Raw genomic sequence first — 22,453 nt, 5'->3', positions numbered from 1 at the left:
ACTCTGGGACAGGCTCACCAGCCAATCACACGCTAGCAACAACCTACACAAATATGCCAACTTCCAAAAGTAGTACTTCTAGACTAGACACAGTCATGTCGCATACATCATTTTGCAGCATTCACTCTCACGAGTTGATACATACCAAACTCGCCCCTGCACTCCCCACACATCAGGAACTACCATGGGCATACATACTCCCCATTCATTCCTATGGGAGGGCAGGTCACTCACCACACATACAGAGAGCTCATGCACTTTACACTGTACCACAGTGAAAAAGTGCGCAGAGGCCTAAAATCACCAACACCAGGTTCCATAAATAGGCTAGGAAAACGCAAAAAGTCTAGGGGTGAACCTGCCTAATGGGCCGGGTCCAAACATACGCGTCATTGGACTTCCAGAACGTAGCAAAGGCACCAAGCCGGCAGATTATACGGAAAAATGGTTCCAACTTCGAGAATATGTGGCTCAAGATGGCTTATCTCCCCATTTCTGTGTGGAGAGGGCACAGAGAATTCCTACTGGAGTGCCAAAGTCTGGAGGGCCCCCACGACTGTTGATTGTTAAAATACTTAATTACAGGGACCGCGATGTTCCCCTCCAAAAAGCCAGAGAAAAACAACAGATCCAGTTCGAGAACCAGAAGATCTCGCGCTACCCTGATTACACCATAATGTTGCAGTGCCAATGGGTCTCTTTTCAAGTAGTTAAGAAGACACTATGTGCAGACCAACTCCCAGCACATTTAAAAATCATTCAGGGGGCGTGGCCACGATGGCAACCTATCCGTCCCCAAGACTTAGAGGCTCCTTGCCCTTGGCCCCCTAAACCAGCCATCACTCTGAATCAGCTTCCCTCCGGTGTACCGCGGACAGCGAGGGGATGAATGAGAGTGCAGCAGTGGTCCCGGGGGGATTGCTGAGGTCCCGCACTCTAGGCTGACACCTGCGGCAGCCCTGCCGCTAGTGCATGGAAACGGCAACCAGGTCGGAGGCCCGATAGTATAGGAGAAAAGGAGAGGCAGACCAGCCCCGGCCCATCAATAGCGGAGGCGGTGGCGGATCCTGTGAAGGAATACCTGGGTGGCCGTGTACTACGCACTGAGTGAGTACTTGCAGCTGCCCAGTGGGAGCGTCTGGGAGTGAGGCAGCCGGGGCTGGCGGCACCTTCCGAGGTGACAGCAACAAACACGAGGGCACGGCTTGCGGGCCTTACTGGGGGCGGGCCCGGCGCCCTCACGAAAATTCAGAGGAGAAGCAGCACGCTGTAACCCAATTGTGGGGGTGCAGTGAGGGCAGAGAACAGAGTGAGAGACACTTCCCATGCAGCCAGGCGGGCCCCTCACCAACCATGTTGGAACAGACACGGCCCAGTGTGACTGGCGCTGGGATGGGAAATGACAGGGGCGCCAGGCCGAGACTGTGAGCCCCCATACTAAGCACAACTGCAGTTCAGAGAAAAGTGGCGCTGGGGCACCCCCAGAAGTACATGTGGTGGGTGAGAACCCCAGAGCGATAGCAGGAGAGACCTGTCCAGCAGCAAAGAAGGAGGCACCAGGGCCTAGGGCAGTGTTGAGCGGCTAAGCAGACAGAGGTGGCAGGACCCCCTGCCGGAGGGTGTCACTGTGGTACTGGGTGCGGCCCACACCATTGCCTGGTGAGAGCACGCAGAGGCCACAACAGACTTTAAAGTATTCTTTAAAATATTAATTAAAATGGACAGTATTGCTTTCTGTTTGTTTTTAATTTACTAATATAACAGTATATGTATATGTATCTCATTTGAGATGTCATCATTGATGTCACTGACCATGTCATGAATGATGTAATATGTGACATCATCAGCAGTGGATTGTGGGCGCTCGAGTTATAGTTAGTACAACTAACTATAACGGGAAATTTCAATGGTTTTATACAAGTGAAATGTCCAGCTAACTATAACACCCCTGAAACCTATGGTTTTTTCAGTTAATTTCTAAGGTTTTTTAAATGCTAATTCCTAACTATAACATGTCTGAAACCTATGGTTTTTTCAGTAAATTTCAAAGTATATTAAATTATAATTCCTAACTATAACGTCTGTGAAATCTATGGTTTTTTCAGTGAATTTCAAAGGTTTTGTAAATGCTAATTCGTAACTATAACATATGGAAATCCTATGGTTTTTTTGTGAATTTCAAAGATTTTTTAAATCATAATTTTTAAATATATTTATTGGTTTTATTTATATTTTATAACTATATACATACGCGAGATGTACGTATAACGTGAATGGATGGATGCACTGTAGAGTGTGACTTCATGTGCATATCAGACACGGTGGGTGTGCTGCTTCCACAATTTCTTTAATGTTGGAAAACTTGTTTCAATATATTTAATATAAATATTAAGACAAGAGATTATCTGAGGTTATTATAAAAATAATATTCTTTAACTTTCTTAAAAAGTACATAACTTTTTAATGCAATTTAGCGAAGTCGTGCTGGAATCGATCACAATGCAAGCAGGCTGCGTATTGAGTGTGCACATCCTACGCGCATCCTATGTGCACCCCATGTGACTTTAAAAACAGATATTTGATTGGTTCATTACACTTTTTATTGAAACTAATATAGTACCCCACCCATTTCAATCACTCTCATTAGAACTTTTCTGAGGGAAAGACCTCCTGAGAAGATCTTCTGCTCTTTCCTTTTTGGAGAAGAGATTCATTTAAACATACTATGGCTGCTAATCCACCATCATCCTCTGATTCAGAGAATTTATCAGAGCAAGAATTTGTTCCTGAACCTCCACTAAAAAAATAAACCAGCATTGTCTGGAAATGTTTCACCTTTCCACCAGGCTTAAAAAAGGGGACTGCAACAAAAGATACTTGCCGAATATGCAATGAAGTGCTTTCAAGGGGAGACCCCAACAAAAAGTACTCATGCGGAACTGCAAGTAAGCAGAAGCACTTGCAATCTAAGCATCCGGTCAACTTTGCAAAGGAGGAGTTAAGGAGATTGAGAGAGGCTCCTCCTGCTTCATCAGAAGGCCCGAGTACGAGTAAACCAACACCATCAACCTGTACAGCACACCCTGATATTCGTCCTCAATTTGGGAAACTTAGAATGAGCTGTGTAAAATGTAGACGGCTGATAGCATATGGAGAGCAATCGGTGGATCTGGTGTGTCGAGCTGTTGACCACCACCATTGTTAGATTTCTTTTCTCCTCTCCTCCCAGTTTTTAGTTCTCTTTTTGCAGTTCTCATATTTTCCCCTGTTTTAAAAAAACAAAAAAATACTAACTTGTTAAAAGATACCCCAAAAAAACAAAACAACAAAAAGAAAAAAAAAGTTATTTTCAGAACTAACTACTCTGGTTAAAGAAAGATCTAAACTAGTATGCTAGTGTGTGAAAGTTGAGATGAATGTATTTGTAGTGCATAATTGACTGTAAACATACACTTCTGATGTGTGGTGAATACATAGGTGCAGAATTATAAGGAAGTCCGCAGCATGACACTGGAAACTGTTTAACGACAGCTTGCTGTGGTATTTCCAAAGCACAAGGATGTGATATATGTACATAAATATGTTGCAACTCTGTGTTTCCCTCTGCACAGCTGCAGAAACTGTAGGCATGTGGTGACACAGGCACCCTTGCACCATGGTGCAATGATGTCCGTGTCATGTGGAGATTGTTTTTGTGCAAGAAGGGACACCTTCCTGCACAAACACAATCAGTAAAGGCAATAAAAGTACTTGTAAAGCGCACCCCTTACCCGTAAGGGTCTCAAGGCGCTGAGGGGCGGGGGGAGCTGCTACTGCTCAAAGAGCCAGGTTTTGAGGTGCCTTCTGATTGTGAGCAGGTCTTATGTCTGCCGTAGGTGGGTCAGGAGGGTGTTCCAGGTCTTAGCGGCGAGGTAGGAGAAAGATCTGCCGCTGAAGGTCTTTCGTTGGATGCGGGGGACAGTTGCGTTGGCAAGGCTGGTTGAGCGGAGCTGGTGAGTGAGGGTGTAGAAGCTGACTCTGCTGTTAGGCTGGTACGGCGTTGTGGAGTGGTTTATGTGCGTGGGTGAGGAGCTTGAAGGTGATCCTCTTGTCGACGGGGAGCCAGTGTAGGTCTCTTGGGTGGGGGGTGATGTGGCTGCAGCGGGGGACGTTGAGGATCAGTCGGGCATTGGCATTTTGGATGCATTGTAGTCGACGCAGCTGTTTGGCTGGGATTCCTGCGTAGAGTGCGTTGCCGTAGTCTGGCCTGCTGCTGACGAGGGGCTTTGACCACTGTTCTTCTTGTTTCGGTTGGGATCCACTTGTAGATCCTGCGGAGCATGCGGAGGGTGTTGGAGCTGGAGGAGGAGACAGCGCTGACCTGCTTTGACATGGACATTCAATATATGCTGTGCATTGCAGCATATATTGAAAGTGAAAAAATGAGAAGTGAAAACAAATTTCCTCGTTGTGCTATGCTATATAAATAGAAGGATGGTGTAGCATTCACAAACATGTCCAGATGTATGATTTAAGATAAATCTGGAAATGTGTCTTGTTCTATGAGTGTTCTGTGAAAACATGCACAGCAAAACCTATAGAACACCTTTTCAACGCAAAGTACTGTGTATAATGAGATTATATTTACATAGAAAAGAAAAGGTATACAGAATGCCTTTTCCTAACCTTATAAATAGGAAAGAGAGTTAATGGCTTGGCCAATTGTTATTATAGGAGTACATTTCAGTACGGATAACAGAGAACAAGATACATTTACAACTACTTATGTTTTAGGGAACTGATAGGACATGCTTATATATTACTGGAGGGAAGGGATGCGACCTAATATCACATTTTCAAAAACACTGACTGATGTGGTTTAAATTAAATAGTTTCATTTCTTTTAATTCTGAAATTATCAAGACCTGCAAAGGAACCATATTAGTCTATTCTGTACTATACCATATACCATATATCTTGCAGACAGGTTTTCTGAAGCTGTACCCTATTTTATACCTTTTTGCACTGCAATTTTCTGACAGAAATCTAGTCCATCCATGTTCCTTTTCTTCCACTGTGAGGAAACACAGTTCTTTCTGCATTTTAAGACATACAAAAACTTACCTCAACAGTAATATACGTTAAAAAACAGTACACATTTTATACACGTGTTTTGTATAATCTAAATGGTGGTAAATTTGATATTTTAAAATTAAGATCAGTAAAAAAAAGAAAAAATAGTTATAACATGTAATAATACATTTTTACCAGCACAGCATAATTTTAAGATTTTAGAAAGTATTCTTTTGCCTTTTTTGCTGTTCTCAGAATATATTGAATTTCACTAGAAACAGTGATTTCAATTGTACTCATCACATAACAGCGGGCAAATAAGAAAACAATCAATTAAATTGTTTAAAAAAACAATAATATAGTTAAATACTAGATAATACAAATCACACGTAATGATAATGATTACTGCTAAGAAAATGTTATAACTTAAATGTATAAAAACTATAGATAATGGCACTTAAAATTATACACCGAGACAATGTGCAACAAAATGTCCATAATTCAACGAAATTCATTTCCTTGAGGCCAAATTGTATTTTTGCAGTAATTATTATGTAAATTGTCCAATGATAATCCTATAAAGTGATTATAATAAAAATCCTCAGAGGCTGAATTATCTTCTCAAAACTTTGGCTTTAAAAATATTAGATAGGAATTTGGCAATTCGAAAGGCAAACGTTATTTGAAAACCAACACTGCATCATTACAACATTACTCTAGCCGTTCTCACTTTTGAGATATGCAGTGTAATCTCCTGATGTTATTGAAGGACCATTGTGGAAAATTATTGCTACTGCTACAAAAGTTCTTCCAGATATTGATAGTTGTGTAGCAACAAAATGTTTTATTAAAGTGTCCAATTTTCTTCCATCAGCTGTACAACGTTGCATCATAAAAATTATATATTGTCTATGTCTTTGTATAAATAATGTTGACAACATTTCTGATTTGCATTGCCTACACTTCATGTTTTGGTTTGCAGCTTTAACTAATTTACTAAAAATACACTGATTTACAGTCCGGTAATGTCAAATATAAAAATCTTTCAGTGTCTACATTAGTGCTATATGTATACATACAATTTTTACATTGATATTCCCATTTATAACAAAGAGTTTCTAATGTATATAAGCATATACATTAGAAACTCCTGAGCATCTTGTTGGATATTTTGTGTAAATTGTGTAGAACCCGAACATACATCCAAAAGATTACGAACATCAGAAACGCTTTGTATTTTAAGTTTATCTGTTCTCAATTTTTCATAAAGAGAATGTAACAAGGAACAAAATCTTTTTTCCCGATTCTCCATAATTTGCTGTTGCAAACCTTCAAGGAAAAAAACAACATTGACCACTACATTAGCATAGCAGTTGACACCAGAACTGTTTTCAAAGTGAAAACCAACAATCTCTTCAACAGTGTCCTTTTTCTTTTTGCTTGCAATCCCAACATTTTCTTGTTTTTTTCCCTTCTCTACACCTTCAATACATATATTCTCATGCCTTCTTGTTCGAGCAACCACACGCTTTTCAAATACAGGATATTGACCTAAATTAGGAGCATTTGTTCTTCTTAACCTATTGTATTATTTGACACAGTTGGCATCTGCAGTAATCTTGGTATCATCAAATCAATCAAAAACAAACCAGATAATGTTCTGCCTCTGGACAAAGCAACATATGCCATACCTTTTTGAAACACAGAATTTCCAATGTTCACCAAAGCACTGTCAACACTTAAACCTTGAGATTTATGAATAGGCACTGCGTATGCCAGAGAAAATGGAAACTGTTTTCTACGGACATATAAATCTTTAACAAGCAAAAAATGAACAGAACAACAACCAATTTGTTTCACTTCTTCAATCTGATCAAATTTAATCTTTAAGAATTCAATACCATCTTTATTTTTATCATTAACAAAATCCACAACTTTGCCCATTGCTCTATTAATGAAACATTTCTCTACATCCAAATTACGCCTTAAAATTATCCGACAGTTCCTACATGCATAAAGATTCTTTTCTAAACTAGCAGTTTTAGATATTGATTTTTCTAAAGAATCCAATTTTGTCTTCAATTTTTCAGTCAAAATAATAGTGATTTCTTCTATTTTATCGATGGCTTCCATTTTTATTATTTCTTCATTTTCCAGTTTCAAAAGTTGTTCATTGAATATAGAACACTCACGCAGTGTTGGCATTAAGCAGATTACAGATTTCTTATCTGCAATTTCCATGCATATTGTCTCAGGAACTATATTTTCATTTGGAAAAAAATTGGAAAGTTATTGAGTCTGTAAAGCTTTTTTTCCATGTTCTGTCAGTAGTCCAATTCTTATATCTTGGAGAATAGTTCCATAATCAACATCATTTGTCTGTCGCACATTTGTAAAGAGTTCTTTGTATTCAAAATATGACCAAATGTTCTCGTTTCCAACACTACCCAGAAACTTCCTGGTGGCTTCATGCTCAAGTGTTTTAAAAACTGGTTGTCCTTTTACAGGAGTCAGTTGCAGTAGATCTCTAAAAATAAAGACGTGTTTCCTCCAAATAATACGTCATACTCTGTTTTAAGAATTAACTGCATTCTTAAATGCACAAAGGCAAGCATTAAGTTTGATACCATGCTTACCTCATCAATAATGAGAAGTTTCATTTTCTTTAAGACTCTTGAAACTTCACAGCAAGCTTCTCCAGATAGCTTGTGGTATTCCAAATTTTTTCATGCTCTACTGGTAGCATTAGTAAATGAGGTAAAGTAATTCCTTTAATGTTCTGTGCTGCCAGTTGGAGCAGTGACAACACAAGACAAATGCGACTCAATTATTTTTTGTAGATAACTTGTAATTACTTTCATTTAAAAACTTTTTCCTGTTCCAGCTTGTCCATTCACGTACATTCGGATCGGTTGAAATGAAGTACATGAGTACTCTTTCTTTTCATGAAAAAATCCATGGTCAAACTGTTGCTCACTTGCTCATAAATTTGTTTTTGCTCAATATTTAGTTGTTATTCCTAAGTTTGTTACATCTACTTGAGCTTGATACATTCCTGTTTCCACCTCATTCATGACAATTGCTGCTTCGTTTTTAACAATTGGTTGTACTAGTCAATCTTGCCTCAGCGCAACAGAACTTTGACTATCTTGAGAACTGTCTCTGGCAATCTCAGCTGCAATTGTAGCTTCTTGGTCAATTTCATCTTTTGACATTTTCACATAATTTGCAAAAGCACTACATTGTAAGGAATCTTCATAGCTCTGGAAATTTCCAAGTAATTCCAATTCTGAATGCCACTGTTGTAAAAGAACTAAATAGGAAATTCCCTTTAACACCTTGGCTGCTAGGTGTTTTCCCCTCCTATGCTACCTTTTCATTATTTCTATTGATTCATGACGAGCTCAGCTCGTCACCAGCACAGCTCAACCGTGCATCATGACGATCTGAGCTCGTCATGAGCATGGAAAGGGTTAATCAGCAGTGTCACAACTCAACTTCTTGTGATTAATCAAATTTCCTTTCCTTTGTTTCACCAAGCATCCTTCAGAAACAATGACTCCATATTTTTCATCATTGATGTTCTCTGTAGTATTCCGTTTAAAAGTGTAGTTTTGCAGCACTTCATAGAGACACATGTTTTCAAGATGATGACTTCTGTTTGGGTAATATGTGTCCAATATATTCGTTTTCAAAATATCTGTACTTTCTGGATCTTTTTCTGCTAAATATTCAATTTCTTAAACAGATTTCAGTATCCGATTTCGCATTGCTGCAAGACCTAGACTCATTCAAATGATTCTTCTAGATTTGGAGTATAGACTTTCCGATGATAACCGATCTGAGCATTCATATGCTCTGATTTCTCGATGCGATAACATGTTCAAACTGAAACTGTATAATTTCTTACTTATAGTCTTCTCGTGAGAAATCTCTTCCCACATTTCTTTCAATTCTGTCTTTTCTGATTTTGTAATAAAAGATGTTACATATCAAGCAACAGCAATGGAATTGTCTGCAAGGTACTGAATATCCATGTTAGCATTCCACATGGACAAAATGACTGGGTTGTAGTCATTTATGTATTTTGACTCTTCATTTCTTCATAAGTTGTAGGTATTTTTTGGAGACTTTCTTGTGATAATATGTCGCAAAGATGACATAAAACTATTAACTCTTTCTTTCGATATTACAGGACGTGGAAATCGAAAATGACATGTGGTGTAGAACCTGTCCTTAGATTTGCACTTTCGTCAACAGTATTTTCCACATCGGTGGCTTTGGAATCGTAAGACTTTTTGTGCTCTTAAGTTGTTTTCTTCTGTACTTTTGGGTACAGCACATGTTGCATATTGTTCAAATATCATCCGCATCTGTTACAAATTTGGGAGCGTCTTTATTCCATAACAGCATATGTATATGAAGGAGCGCCTCTTGCTTGATACTCCTTTCTCCTAAAGAAATCCACAACTTTTCCAAGAGGAGGATTTTTATTATTGCAGATAAAAGACATCATAGCCTCAAATCTATGATTGAAATACCTGCATACATTAACAGGATCCAAAGAGCACAATTCTCCAGGTGTCTTGTATTCAATGTTTTTAATATTCAAATTTCCCTCTCGAAGAAATTCTAGTAAATCATCCCAAGCGTACTCAGCACAGCTCAGGGTAAGCAACCATGTTGGAGTTCCTAAGTCCTGTAGCATACATTTTAGTTCTCCATGATGACAGTTCCAATATTCATTAGTCCCACGCTGACATGCCATTAAATTAATGAGCTGAGATACTAGATGATCATCTCTCTGGTGCACTTTATCCATAAAATCATTTGCAGATACATTTTGCAGATGTATTCCAGATTTTAGAATATGGTTCACTGCATATGAAAGTCCAGACAAGTCACTTTCAAACAAAAGATGAAATATATAAGGGATACAATGTCAAAATCTTGGATCTTCTGCATATAATCTTGTTGTCCGATATTCAGATGCAGGAATCTGCACAGGACGTTCATCATCATATCATCCTCCTTTTCCAGATGGGAACAACGTGAAAAACAACGAGCTTCGAAGCTCTCGTCCCATACACACATGGGACTTCCTTTTGCCTTTTTCATTTGGAACGAATCAATTATGTTTCTCATCACTTCTTTTGAAGGAAGTGGATGCACACTATAAGGTTCATAGATTTCTACACATCTTAACATGTCCACTTTTTCAATTTGTCCACTTGACGTTTCAGTATCTTCTTCTAAAAGTATTTCTTCTTCTCTTATATAAACATTTTTATAGTATGTATTTTTTTATCAAATACAATTTTGCCTTTTGCACTTTCCTAATATCCACTAACTCCTGTCAGATGTTCTTATTCTTAGTAAGCAATCCATTAACAAGAATACCTAGAGGTTCAGTTTCTACACTGTCTACACCAATAGTTTCAATATTTTTCTTTAAATCTAACGGTAAATACACCACTCTTCCTTTTAATCGTCTTTGTAAATCTGAAGGAGAAAATGTACCTTTTTTAGGCTCCATCCGAACAATAGCCTGAAACGGGTGCACACACTGAATGAGAATAGACTCATAGGTATTGAGATCTGTCAGTTGTGGAGGAATAGCAACTAACTCTAAATTATTAGGCACAGCTCTAGCAGGCATTCTAGTCTCATCTAACTTGTTATAACAATATTTACAAATACGGTGATCAGAACCCAAATCAAAGCAATTCTCCACCAACAAACAAGTTGCAAATTCCTTCCACTTATCATTATTTTTTTTTCACTTTTTAAATACAGATCAAAATCTGATTTTTGTAGTGAGTTCGGCGACAACAAATACAAGAAAAATGTGGCCTTTCACCTGAAATCAAAGAAAAGTTTCTTCACTCTCTTCTTAAGGACCAAAGTAACAAAACTCAATATCATCACAAACCTTTTTCACATCTGATACTGACCTTCGCAAAAGAGCACTGTTCAACTTATTTAACTTTAGTGCTGGACTTTTTGCATAATACATTCTTCTCACTAACTTTCGCATTTGAGTATGATGTACTGCCAACATCCTGAAATGGTAAAAAACACCTTGACATACTTTCCTTGAAAGACAAGCCAGAGAATGACCTTGCAAACCAGTATGTTTTCTCACTCTGCAAGGGTCTAGTCCTTGCAACAGCTTAATCTTTTGTTTAACACTTTTTTTACAATATGCTTGTAAGAAATTGCGTAATTTATCAATAGATTCTTGTCTTACACTACAAATACTACTACAATCCCAAGTGTACACTGGGGCTTTAGGATGTCTGCCTAGAACTTCATCAGCTATCACTTCTTCTGCATTTCTAGGAACCATTTGTTCTTTCTCAATTGGACAACCATCTCAAACCTCATAAACTCGACCACTGGTGTCAACTGCATGCAACAAATTATTGCTCTGTAAATAACTCTCTTCATTAAAAAAAGGCTCAGAACTTGAACTGTGTTCCCATTGTCCTAAAAAAATATCACAAAAATTAGTTTTGTTAATTACTCTTTTCCTCTTACTTTTGGCCTTTATTAAATGTATTGGTTTATCTAATGATTACATTTTCTTCAATACTAAAATGAAGAGTTTTCTCTTTACTTCAAAAGCCTTTTCAACAATGGATTCAATATACTTCTTTTTTTTATAAAATTGTTTTCTCTTTCTATATTTTTTGTGTCTTTCAGTAAGTTATTCACAACTCTGTTGTAAAATAATTTTTGGCGGATTTATTTATATTGATTTTCTCTTCTTTTACTATAAGTTGTATCCTTTGCTTTTACATTGCCTTTTTTGCCTTTCCTATTCTTTGCACGGTTTCTTGTGCTTGGAACATTTTCACAGCTTTGTACATTCGTATTTTTTTTTCTTAGACTAGTAATTTTTTTTATGAAGTCTTTTGAAGTCTTACCAGAAATTGTTCTCTTTTTCGCCACTTTGTGTTGGTCTTCCAAGAGTTGTGGTTAAGTTTTTTCAAATAAGTATCCCTTTTCTGACTTTTTTTTCATCTTTCTTTCTGCAGCATGATAACTTTATTTTAACGATGATAAACAGTATCTGTAAAAAATAAACATATATAAGTATTTATTAAAAACTTTAAAGAATTATACATTTTTATTACTATACAAACACATTTCATATAAATTCTAACTAAAAAATTGTAGGCCTGAAGCACAACTGTGAAAGTTGTAAGAGCAATACATACATAGTGCATTCCAGTTTGAAGCACTCCATAACATTAAACCTGAAGCACTCTATGAGTACATACATATATTCTAAATGATCACAATACTATAAGCAAAGACACTTAGTGAATTCATAATTGATTAACTTTTACTTTAGTAAATAGATTACTACATTGTACATAAACAGTCACAATGGTTTTGCAACACTACAAATTTAGAATTTAGAGTAGTGTTGAGTTGTTTGTCTAGTGTAAGAACTCGTGCTGGAGTAGTGTTCTAGGGTAGCGCAGTGGTATTTGGGTAGTGTAGGAGGTCGTGCTGTTGTAATGTTTTAGAATTTAGGGTACTGCACTGGTGATTGCGTAGTATAGGTGGTCGTACTGGGGTAGATATAGGATTTAGGGTAGTGCAGTGGTCTTTGTGTAGTGTAGGGGGTCCTACTAGAGTAGTGTTCTAGGACAGTGCAGTCGTGATTGGGTAGTGTAGGAGGTCATGCTGAGATTGATTTAATGTTTAGGGTAGTGCAATGGTGTTTGGGTAGTGTAGGGGGTTGTACTGGGATAGATTTAGGGCTTACGGTAGTGCATTGGACTTTGTGTACTGTAGAGGGTCCTGCTGGGACAGTGTTCTAGGATAGTGCAGTGGTGTTTATATAGTGTACATGGTCATGCTAGGGATAGTGTTTTAGGATTTAAAATACTACAGTGGTGTTTGTATACTGAAGGTGGTCATGCTGAGTACTGCAATGATGTTTGTCTAGTGTAGAAGATCGTGCTGAGGTACTGTTCTAGGGTAGTGCAGTGGTGTTTATGTAGTGTATGTGGTCATAATAGGGATAGTGTTTTAGAGTTTAAGGTACTGTAGTGTTGTTTGTATAGTGTATGAAGTCGTACTGCAGTAGTGTTTTACGTTGGTACAGTAGTGTTTCGGTAGTGTACGGGGTTATACTGGAGAAGTGTTCTACGATAGTACAGTCGTGATTGGGTAGTATAGGAGGTGGGGATGTATGACGGTACAACACGTACCGTCACAACGCGTGCTTTTACAACGTGTCCCTTAAAACGCAAGTCGTTACCATGACTTGCGTTGGGGGCGCGGATTGAGAATAGTATAATTTACTATTCTAACTCCAGTCCCTGTGGACACTAGGGAAGGTGTTGGAATAGTAAATATACTATTCTTAATCCTCTAGCACCCTCCAGCGCAAGTCGTGGTTACGACTTGCGTTGTAACAGACGCGTCGTAAAAGCACTGCAGAGTAAAATCTGCGTCATAAAGGATGTTCGCCAGGAGGTGGTGGTGAGATAGATTTAATGTTTAGGGTAATGCAATGGTATTTGAGTAGTGTCCAGGGTCATGCTCCGTAGTGTTTTATTATTCAGGGAAGTACAGCAGTGTTTATACAGTGTAGGGGGTCATACTAGGGGTAGATTTAGAGTTTAGAATACTGCACTGGTCTTTCTATAGTATAGAGGGTCGTGTTGTGGTAGTGTTCTAGAAAATAAACTGGTGTTTGGGTAGTGCCGAAGGTTCTGCTGAACTATGTTTAAGATTTAGGGTAATAAAGTGGGGAATAGGTAGTGTAGGTACTCATGCTAGAGGTAGTGCAGTGGTGTTTAGATAGTGTAGGAAATCATACTGGTGGAAGTTTCACTGCAAGACTACATGTACTTATTTCTCTGCTAAAACAACAAGCATGTATTCCATATATTTCAAAACTGCCTTTTAATTGTCATACTAAACTCATTTTGGAAGCACATAACCAATGACTATTTTCTAATTCTACCAAACTGTGATAACACACTACAAATTTAAACAATTACATGTCAGGAAACACATGAACTATGAAAATGCTTCTCTCAGAGTAATTCCTAAATGCACAGACTCACTGTGTGATTCTACACAAATAACAATATTTATTATATATACAGTAGTAGGATACTATAGTAGTGTTTGGGTAGTGTAAGGAATCCTGTTGTGATAGATTTAAGCTTTCGAGTACTGAAATGGTGATTAGGTAGTATAGGGACTCCTACTGGGGTAGTGCTCAAGCATAGTGCAGTGGTGTTTATGTACCATAAGAGATCATGCTTGGGATAGCATTTCAGGCTTTAAGATAATGCTGTGGTGTTTGTATAATATATGAGGTCATGGTAGGGGAATCTTCTAGGAAATAAACTGGTGTTTGGCTAGTGTAGGATGTTCTGCTGGTGTAGATTTAAAGTTTAGTGTAATAAAGTGGTGAATAAATAGTGTAGGTGGTCATGCTGGAGGTACATTTAGGGTTTACAATAGTGTAGTGGTGTTTGGGTAGTGTAGGAAATCATACTGGTGGAAGTGTCAGGGCAAGACTACATGTACTTATTTGTAGGCAAAAACATAAACCATACATTATACATATTTCAGAACTGCATTATACTAATAATACTTAACTCGTTTTGGAAACACATAACCAATGACTATTTTCTAATTCTACCAAAATGTGAGAACACAATACGTTTTTAACTAATACCATATCGAAAAACACATGAAGGGGCATATTATCAAGCAGGGCATTAAAATTATCGCCGTTTTAACTGCAGAAAACTGCCACAAAAGCTGCAATAATGGGCTTGATAATATGCTGTCAAGAATTCCAATAGAAGCCCATGTTCACACAAGAACATAGGTTTCTATTGGAATTCACAAGTCCATATTATCAAGCTCATTATCGCCGCTTTAGCTCCAGTTTTCTGTTGCTAAAACAACGATAATTTTTAACGCCCTGCTTGATAATGTGCCCTGAAGTACCAAAATGCTTCTCTCAGAGTGATTCATAAATGAACAGAAGACACACTGTGGGGCATATTATCAAGAACGGCGATAACATTATCGCCGCTTTAGCGACAGGAAACTACTGTTAAAGCAGCGATAATGGGCTTGATAATATGCCCTTGTGAATTCCCATAGCAGCCCAGGTTAACACCAGAACCTGGACTGCTATAGGATTTCACAAGAGCATATTATCAATCCCATTATCGCTGCTTTAGCAGCAGTTTCCTGCCTCTAAAGCAACGATAATTGTATCACCGTTCTTGACAATATACCCCTGTGTGATTCTAGACAAAAAACACTATCCCTTCTATTTTAGCAAAACACATTTCGTAGTGTAGAATGAGTACTACATTTTAATGTACAAAATTCACACATTTTTGCAAATAAATAAAAAATAACTGGTTTCTAATTCTACCAAAACAAAAGAACAGCATAGTTATCTGTGTGAAAACACATAAAATAAACAAATGCTTATCTCAGAATGCTTTCTAAATGCACACATACTCCCAATAAAATTCTAGAGAAAAACAAATATTCCCTTCACTTTAGCGGAACAAACACATTACTCAGATTAAAACCAAAATGCACCACATACATTCCTTCACATATTAATAACTCACCTTTCCTATTGTTTTGTTGAATAAAAAGTATGTCAGTCACATAGCATATTTTCTTATTCAAAATCTCCGTTTTCAACACCTCTCACCAGAACCATAAAATGGTAGAGTTTCCCTCTCATTTTCAACACATATACACCTGAACATTAAATCACATTCCTTACAACATTAATACAAAACCAAACACACATCTCTACTGGCTAGGCATTTCAATCCTTTAGAAACGACATACATTTGAACTCTACCCCATTCTGCCTTCTGCCTGTTACCATAGAAACACTTCATGAAACAGTTAACTGAGCACGTAGCTTGAAAGTTCATCACACAATGTTACTAATCAAAACAGCAAGTGTGCTTGACTTCTCAACATACCAGCTTATCTTATGTAATGTTCCTTTCTATCAATTTGTGTTAACCAATAAGAATCAAGCTTTCAAAAAACAGAAACATGCACCCTAGTTTTCAATGTGGAATATTGTCAAACAGCCAATCATTTCTCTTCTTTTTTTCTAAACTACATCTTATCCACCATTTTAGAAAAATATTACTTTTCAAATTGGCACTTCATTAACAGAGACCATCTGAGTGCATCCAGACCTCCCTTCAACATGCTTAGAGTGTGGATTGTGGGACGCAATTATATTTTCTGGAGCCAAAGGTACGCAGAACAGAAAGGAATTCACAAAGACCTAGGATTACCAAACGTACACATTAAATGGATTGGACAGAGAGGGTTAAAGTGGCACCAATTGATGCCATTGGTGAAATCCTTTTTACATCTCCAACACCCTGACCTCATAATTGTGCACTGTGGTGGCAATGACCTAGGCACTTTGACTGGGGTAGGTCTGGATATGCTTATGAAGGACACCTTTGGAGAATTGATGTCACTTTTCCCACAAACTGCCTTTGTCTATTCTAACATATGTCAAAGGCAAATATGGAACTGGTCCAATCAATTTTGTCCACAGATTGAGAAAGCTAGGAAACATGTCAATAAATCTGTTTCTGCTCTTCTCCGGGACTATAGAATGGGGTCCATATACCACAACAATCTGTGCTTCAATATGCATGGCATCTATAGAAGAGATGGTATTCATTTTACAGATGAGGGAAACACAGTCTTCCTCATAAACTCTAGACTCTGCATCAGTACTTGTAGGTACTAAACTCTCTCAATAAACACAAGGGTTCTTTTTAGAGCCACCCAAGATCTAAACACATAAGCTTGATGTATATCTCAAAAATACATTTTTTTTTTTTTGGAGGCGAAAAGCACGGATCCTAGGCGCATCCTGCGACTTATTTTTAAAAAGAAAAATATTATCTTCATTTTTTCTACCCTATGGGTCCTTATGTGACCCCCTGAGCAGGCCTAGGGGGTGAGGGTGTGTCTACCCTGCCCTCTTTTCACATTTTGCACACATATTTCACTGACTTCCTCAGCCTCGCTTCTACGGAGGCACAAAATGGCTGCCAACAGTTCCTGATTTTGAATGTTTACAACCGCTTGACAGCCAATTCGAATTCAATGTGCCATTGTGACGGTGCACTTATCCTACAAGGCCAATCTTCGCATAATCCGCGGATCCACTGCGCCCATAGATATATAAATGACTTTAACCATAGTTTAAAAAAAACTACTGAACAGATTCACACCAGAGAAGAGAAAGGCACAAGTCGGAACTGAGGACTTCCTCGCTGCCAAATTTGGTGTAATTCCGTTCAGCCGTTCGGGCTGTAGCCGTGGCTAAAGGTCCTATGGGAAATTGCATGGGGAAAACACGTTTTGGGACTCCCCTTTTTTCCTGGCCCCCACTTTACCAATCACCACCAGATTTTCAGGGAAGGCGGACCTGAGCTGGCCAAAAGTTTGGAAAATTTCAAGAAGATTCATCAATTGACGCCAAAGTTATTGGCAATAGAATGTTGCAGTTTTCCTATGCGTAATAGGTACTAACTATAACTACCTACTGGCAACCGCCAGTAGGTAATATATATGACAAGCTGCTGGAGTGTGCTGCCTTGCCTGCGGGCAACTTTGGAGCTTTGAAAATGTGCACTGCATGGCCCATAAGCCTTTGCGGTTATTCACCTGAAAGCAGCCCATTTGAGGGCGGTTAAAAACGAGGTGGGCGTGTCCACTCCACGAATCTCCTGTCGAGCCTCTGATGAGGACATTAGCCCAGAAACGCGTCAGGCTTCATTATGCGACTCGAGGACTGTAATTACAGAAGGACGGAGTGCAGCTTTTACCCTTACAATTGCTACGAGGAATATGCTGGTGACAAGCTGCTAGAGTGTGCTGCCTTGCCTGGGGGCAACTTTGGAGCTGTGAATATATATTACCTACTGGCGGTCGCCAGTAGGTATATATAGTTAGGATTTTTTCTCTATGGGATTTTTGAAAATTCTATGTCTAATAACTTTGACGTTTGTGGACGGAATTGGCTGAAATTTTCAGGAAAATGGCACATTTTGTTTCTGAGCAGCCCCTGAAAATTTGGGGGGGGGGGTCATCAAGGGGGGGCCGAGAAAAAAGGGGGGTCCCAAAACACGTTTTTCCCATGTTAATTTCCATTGGGCGGTTGGCCTCACTTTTAGCTCGAACAGTGAATGGATTTGCATGAAACTTGGCAAAATTGTAGGGACTGTTAGCCCGATGTGCCTTTGCTAGGTCTCAATATATGTGCTCCAGTGGATTTTGATAAATTAACGTTCCAAAAAATATATATATCTGTGACAGCGCTCCGGGTAGCGCTCCGGTTCGCGTACTTGACGCGAAACGGAACTTCACGAAGCGAAGCTGATTGGCTCTCCGGTGTTTGTCAACATTCTAAACAGTCCGGAGCGGCCGCCATCTTGTCTCTTGGTAGGATCGAGAGACAAGAGGAGGCCAAAACAAAGGGGGAAATGACCGTAAGGGGGCATAGTAGATCCTCCCTGACCCCCTAAGTTTCATGTGGAGGCTTTAAAAGGGCCCCACGGGGCAAAAAAAAAAAAAAAACGAATTTTTTTGCGTGGGGAGCGCCCGGTACGCTTTTGTGCAATGGGCGGTGGTAATCTAAATGATGAGGGGGGGGTCATCGTTCAAAGCACATCAGCGTGCATAAACACGAAAATGTTTTTATCTACCACGTATTTGACTTATCTCCCTGAGATGCATTCCCTTGTGTTTCGGCAATGGTAGTCTGTTCATTACATAGATCGCCCGTAGTACAGACCGCGCGTAGGAAAGGGTAAAAAGCCAGGGGTATAGGAGTATGTAACAAGCGAGCCATTTAATTGAAAAAACTAAACGTGAAATACTGTTGCAGGATCAGTGAAGGTTGATTTTTTAATTGAAAGTATAACAGGATCAGTTACAATAAAATCGTTCATACGCACACCATGGGCGAGTATCATGGGTTACATTACTTTGAAGCTTTATTAATACAATAATCAATAATGAAAAATCGATATCAATAGGGTTGTCCGTATTCTCAGTCAGTACCCTTCCCCGCCCGCCATGTGCACAAAGACCGCATACATCCCCCATAACGTCAAGGCTAAGTAACTAGAACGTCATAAGGAGTTGCAAGTCGCTCCCATACTGGCGCCATTTTGGTCAAGGCCAGGCAGGTCCAGAGTATAGTTCAATGTCTCCAATAAGTAGCGGCAGGACCAGAATCCCTTTCGGCAGTTCTGGCTTTGTCATTACGAGCACTAGAAAACAAGACATTCTGGGCAATACCACCCTTGACACAGCCTTTTATGGTACAAGATGGTGTCTTCCATTCAGAAAATATTGTTGGCAGCATTTTGAAAGGAAAGATAAACGGCCGTTCTCCTAGTGAGTCTCACATTGTTACATTTATGAAGAATGTTGAAGAGTAGTATGTTGAAAATCTGAAGACATCGTTCTACAAACTCTCAACCAGCCTTGGATGGAAAAATCCTGAAGAATGTACAATTTGAAAACCAGTTTTTGTTTGCATAGCATCAGCAGCAACACTTGAGTCAGCTTTGTGTGAAGCCGCCATCTTGATCCAATCAATACCGTCCCCTTGCACACATTCAGGGACCAGGCCGCAGGACGTGTCTTCAGGTCAAACGGATTGTGGGACAAGGTCCAGAATGGAAGAGTCACCAAAAGGCAAAAAGTTCCTCCGGACCCCGGGAGCCGGCCGCCTATGTCGGGGGCGATCTTAGGCCACACCAGGGCAACAAGACTTGGGGAGGGGGCAGGAGCCAAGCGCCCCCTCCCAGTCCGCGCCACCACACCGCCTCTCGGGGGCCTCCGTTAAGCGGTTCAGGGAGGCACTGCATCACATTGCTTTCCAATGCAGTCAGGTCCTCAAACAGCCCCCACTTACTTTGAGAATAGTGAAGCTGCAGCAGGTGCAAATGAGCTTCAGACAGTGTTACAAGCACTGCTCGGAACCCTCAACTATGGCACCCAAAATCCAGGACTTATGCCATTTGTGCAAGGCAGTGACATCAAAGCATCTCAGGGACCAAGCAACATACCATATCCAGAGTCCTTCCTACAGCCTCTGCCTTCCTTCTTACCTAGTTATGGTTTTTTCACTCCCACTCCAGGCTTTTAGTCTGTGGATGGAAAGCCATGAACCTACACTCACCGATGAAAATCTTACTATTGATGCTTGACTGAGGCCAAGGAGATCAGAGTGCATGTCTGTGTAAGGTGATGTACCTCTGGGGAGACAAGGTCCAGAATGAAAGAGTTGCTGTATTGCAAGAGTGGGTGAAATTTAGCCGGATGGCGGGTGAGACGCTGTAATAGCAAGAGCAGGCGCAACTCAGCTGGCCGAGAGAGACTTGGGGAGGGGGCAGGAGCCAAGCGCCCCCTCCCAGACCGCGCCACCACACCGCCCCTCGGGGGCCTCCGTCAAGCGGTTCAGGGAGGCACCACAGGCAGCTGTTCTTCAGATCAGTGGCTCTCACCGGCAAGGCTCCCCTCCTTTAGCATCGATCGTTGGCGCTGTGGTTGCGGCCACTGGATGGTGTCATCAGTGATGTCATGAGTGATGTCACTGACCATGTCATGAGTGATGTAATATGTGACGTCATCAGCAGTGCATTGCAGGCGCGCAAGTTATAGTGAGTCCAACTAACTATAACGTGGGAATTTCAATGGTTTTATGTCAGTAAAATTTCCAGGTAACTATAACTGGTGTGAAACCTATGGTTTTTTCAGTGAATTTAATAGGTTTTTTAAATGCTAATTCCTAACTATAACTGGTGTGAAACCTATGGTTTTTTCAGTGAATTTCATAGGTTTTTTATATGCTAATTCCTTTCTATATCGAGTTTCTAACCTATGTTTTTTTTTTTACAATTTGCTGTTTTGTGTAAGTATTAATTTTTGAGTTTTTTTTTATATCATTTTTTCCTGGGGCGCTCTGGGTGCGCGCTCCGGTAAGCTCTCAGGTAAGCTTTCCGGTAAGCTCACCGGTAAGCTCACCAGAAAGCGCACCCAGAGCGCTACTTTCGTTCGTGAAAAAAAATATGAATGAAAAGTTAATAATAATGCAAAACATTTCGTACCATACAAATAAAATCAGTTTTTTTTAATAAGGAAAATGAGTATGCATTTCCGTAAAAATATGATGATGTCACTTCGGCGCGCAACGTAAGCGCCCTCGGAAGCGCCTATGTTTGTGCCGCGTAAACGCCACCGGAAGCGCCTACGTTCGCGCCACGTATGCGCCCCGGAAGCGCCTACGTTCGCACCGCGGGTGCGCACCCGGAAGCGCTCCAGTGCACGTAGCGTAAGCGCGTCGGGTCATGTGACCTTAAAATAACACTTTTCATTGGTTGGTAACAGTTTTTTTTACAAAGAATGAAATCCCCACCCATTTCCTTCACTTCTTCTTTCACTTTTGTGACTGCAAGACCTGCCTTTTTGCTCCTGGATATTTCTTGGTTTTACAATGGCTGCCAGACATTCCAGCAGTGAGAATGAACCAGAATTCATCAATGAAGAGCCTCCTCAACGAAAAGTTAAGGAACATTTCATTTGGAATTTTTTTTAAATCCCACCTGACCAAAAAAAGGTGAATGCTCCAAAAGTGGAGCGCAGGATCTGCAAAGAAGTGCTGTCGTGGGGTAACCCCTTAAAAAAGTACTCATTTGGAAACTTCACGATGCTGCGCCATGTCCAGAGGAAGCACCCCCATAATTTTGCCCAGGAAAGTGTCAGGGCTCTGGCACAAGAGGTTCCCACTGATAGGGCCTCTACATCCACCGGAGAAGCAACTTCTTCTGGGAGGGGGCAATCGCAGGAGCAGGTGCCAAACATTCAACCTGCATTTAACCATGGTGTCCTCAGATGCAGATACTGCAATGAACTCTTCACCTATGGGGAGCAAAGTGTCCAGCTCATGGTTCGAGCATTGGAGAACCATCGCTGCCCTTCCCACCCCTAATTTTTTTTGTTGTTTTTGCTCCTGTTGAGCAGTTTCCATCCCCTGTTTTTGTTCCTGTTTAGAAAAAAGAAGAAAACAAAAAGTTCTTTTCAGAACTACCTCCAATTCTCATCAAAGAGCTATATTCTTAAAAAAATGAAAAAAGTGTAAGTGAAATAGAGTGCACTGATAATGGAAAGGAGAATGAGTAAGAAAGAACAGAAAGGTATGAGAGGAGAAAGGAAGTTAAGTAGGAGGACTGAAAGAAGGTGAGTGTTAGGAAAGAAAGTAAGGAGAAGAAGAGTGAATATGGGGAATGTTGATATTCAAAGAAAATGTTGAAAAGGAACAGGGGTG

The sequence above is a fragment of the Lissotriton vulgaris genome, chromosome 1_1 (genome assembly GCF_964263255.1).
Source record: "Lissotriton vulgaris chromosome 1_1, aLisVul1.2, whole genome shotgun sequence".
Taxonomy (NCBI): Eukaryota; Metazoa; Chordata; class Amphibia; order Caudata; family Salamandridae; genus Lissotriton; species Lissotriton vulgaris.
Note: the sequence above shows the minus strand (reverse complement) of the source record.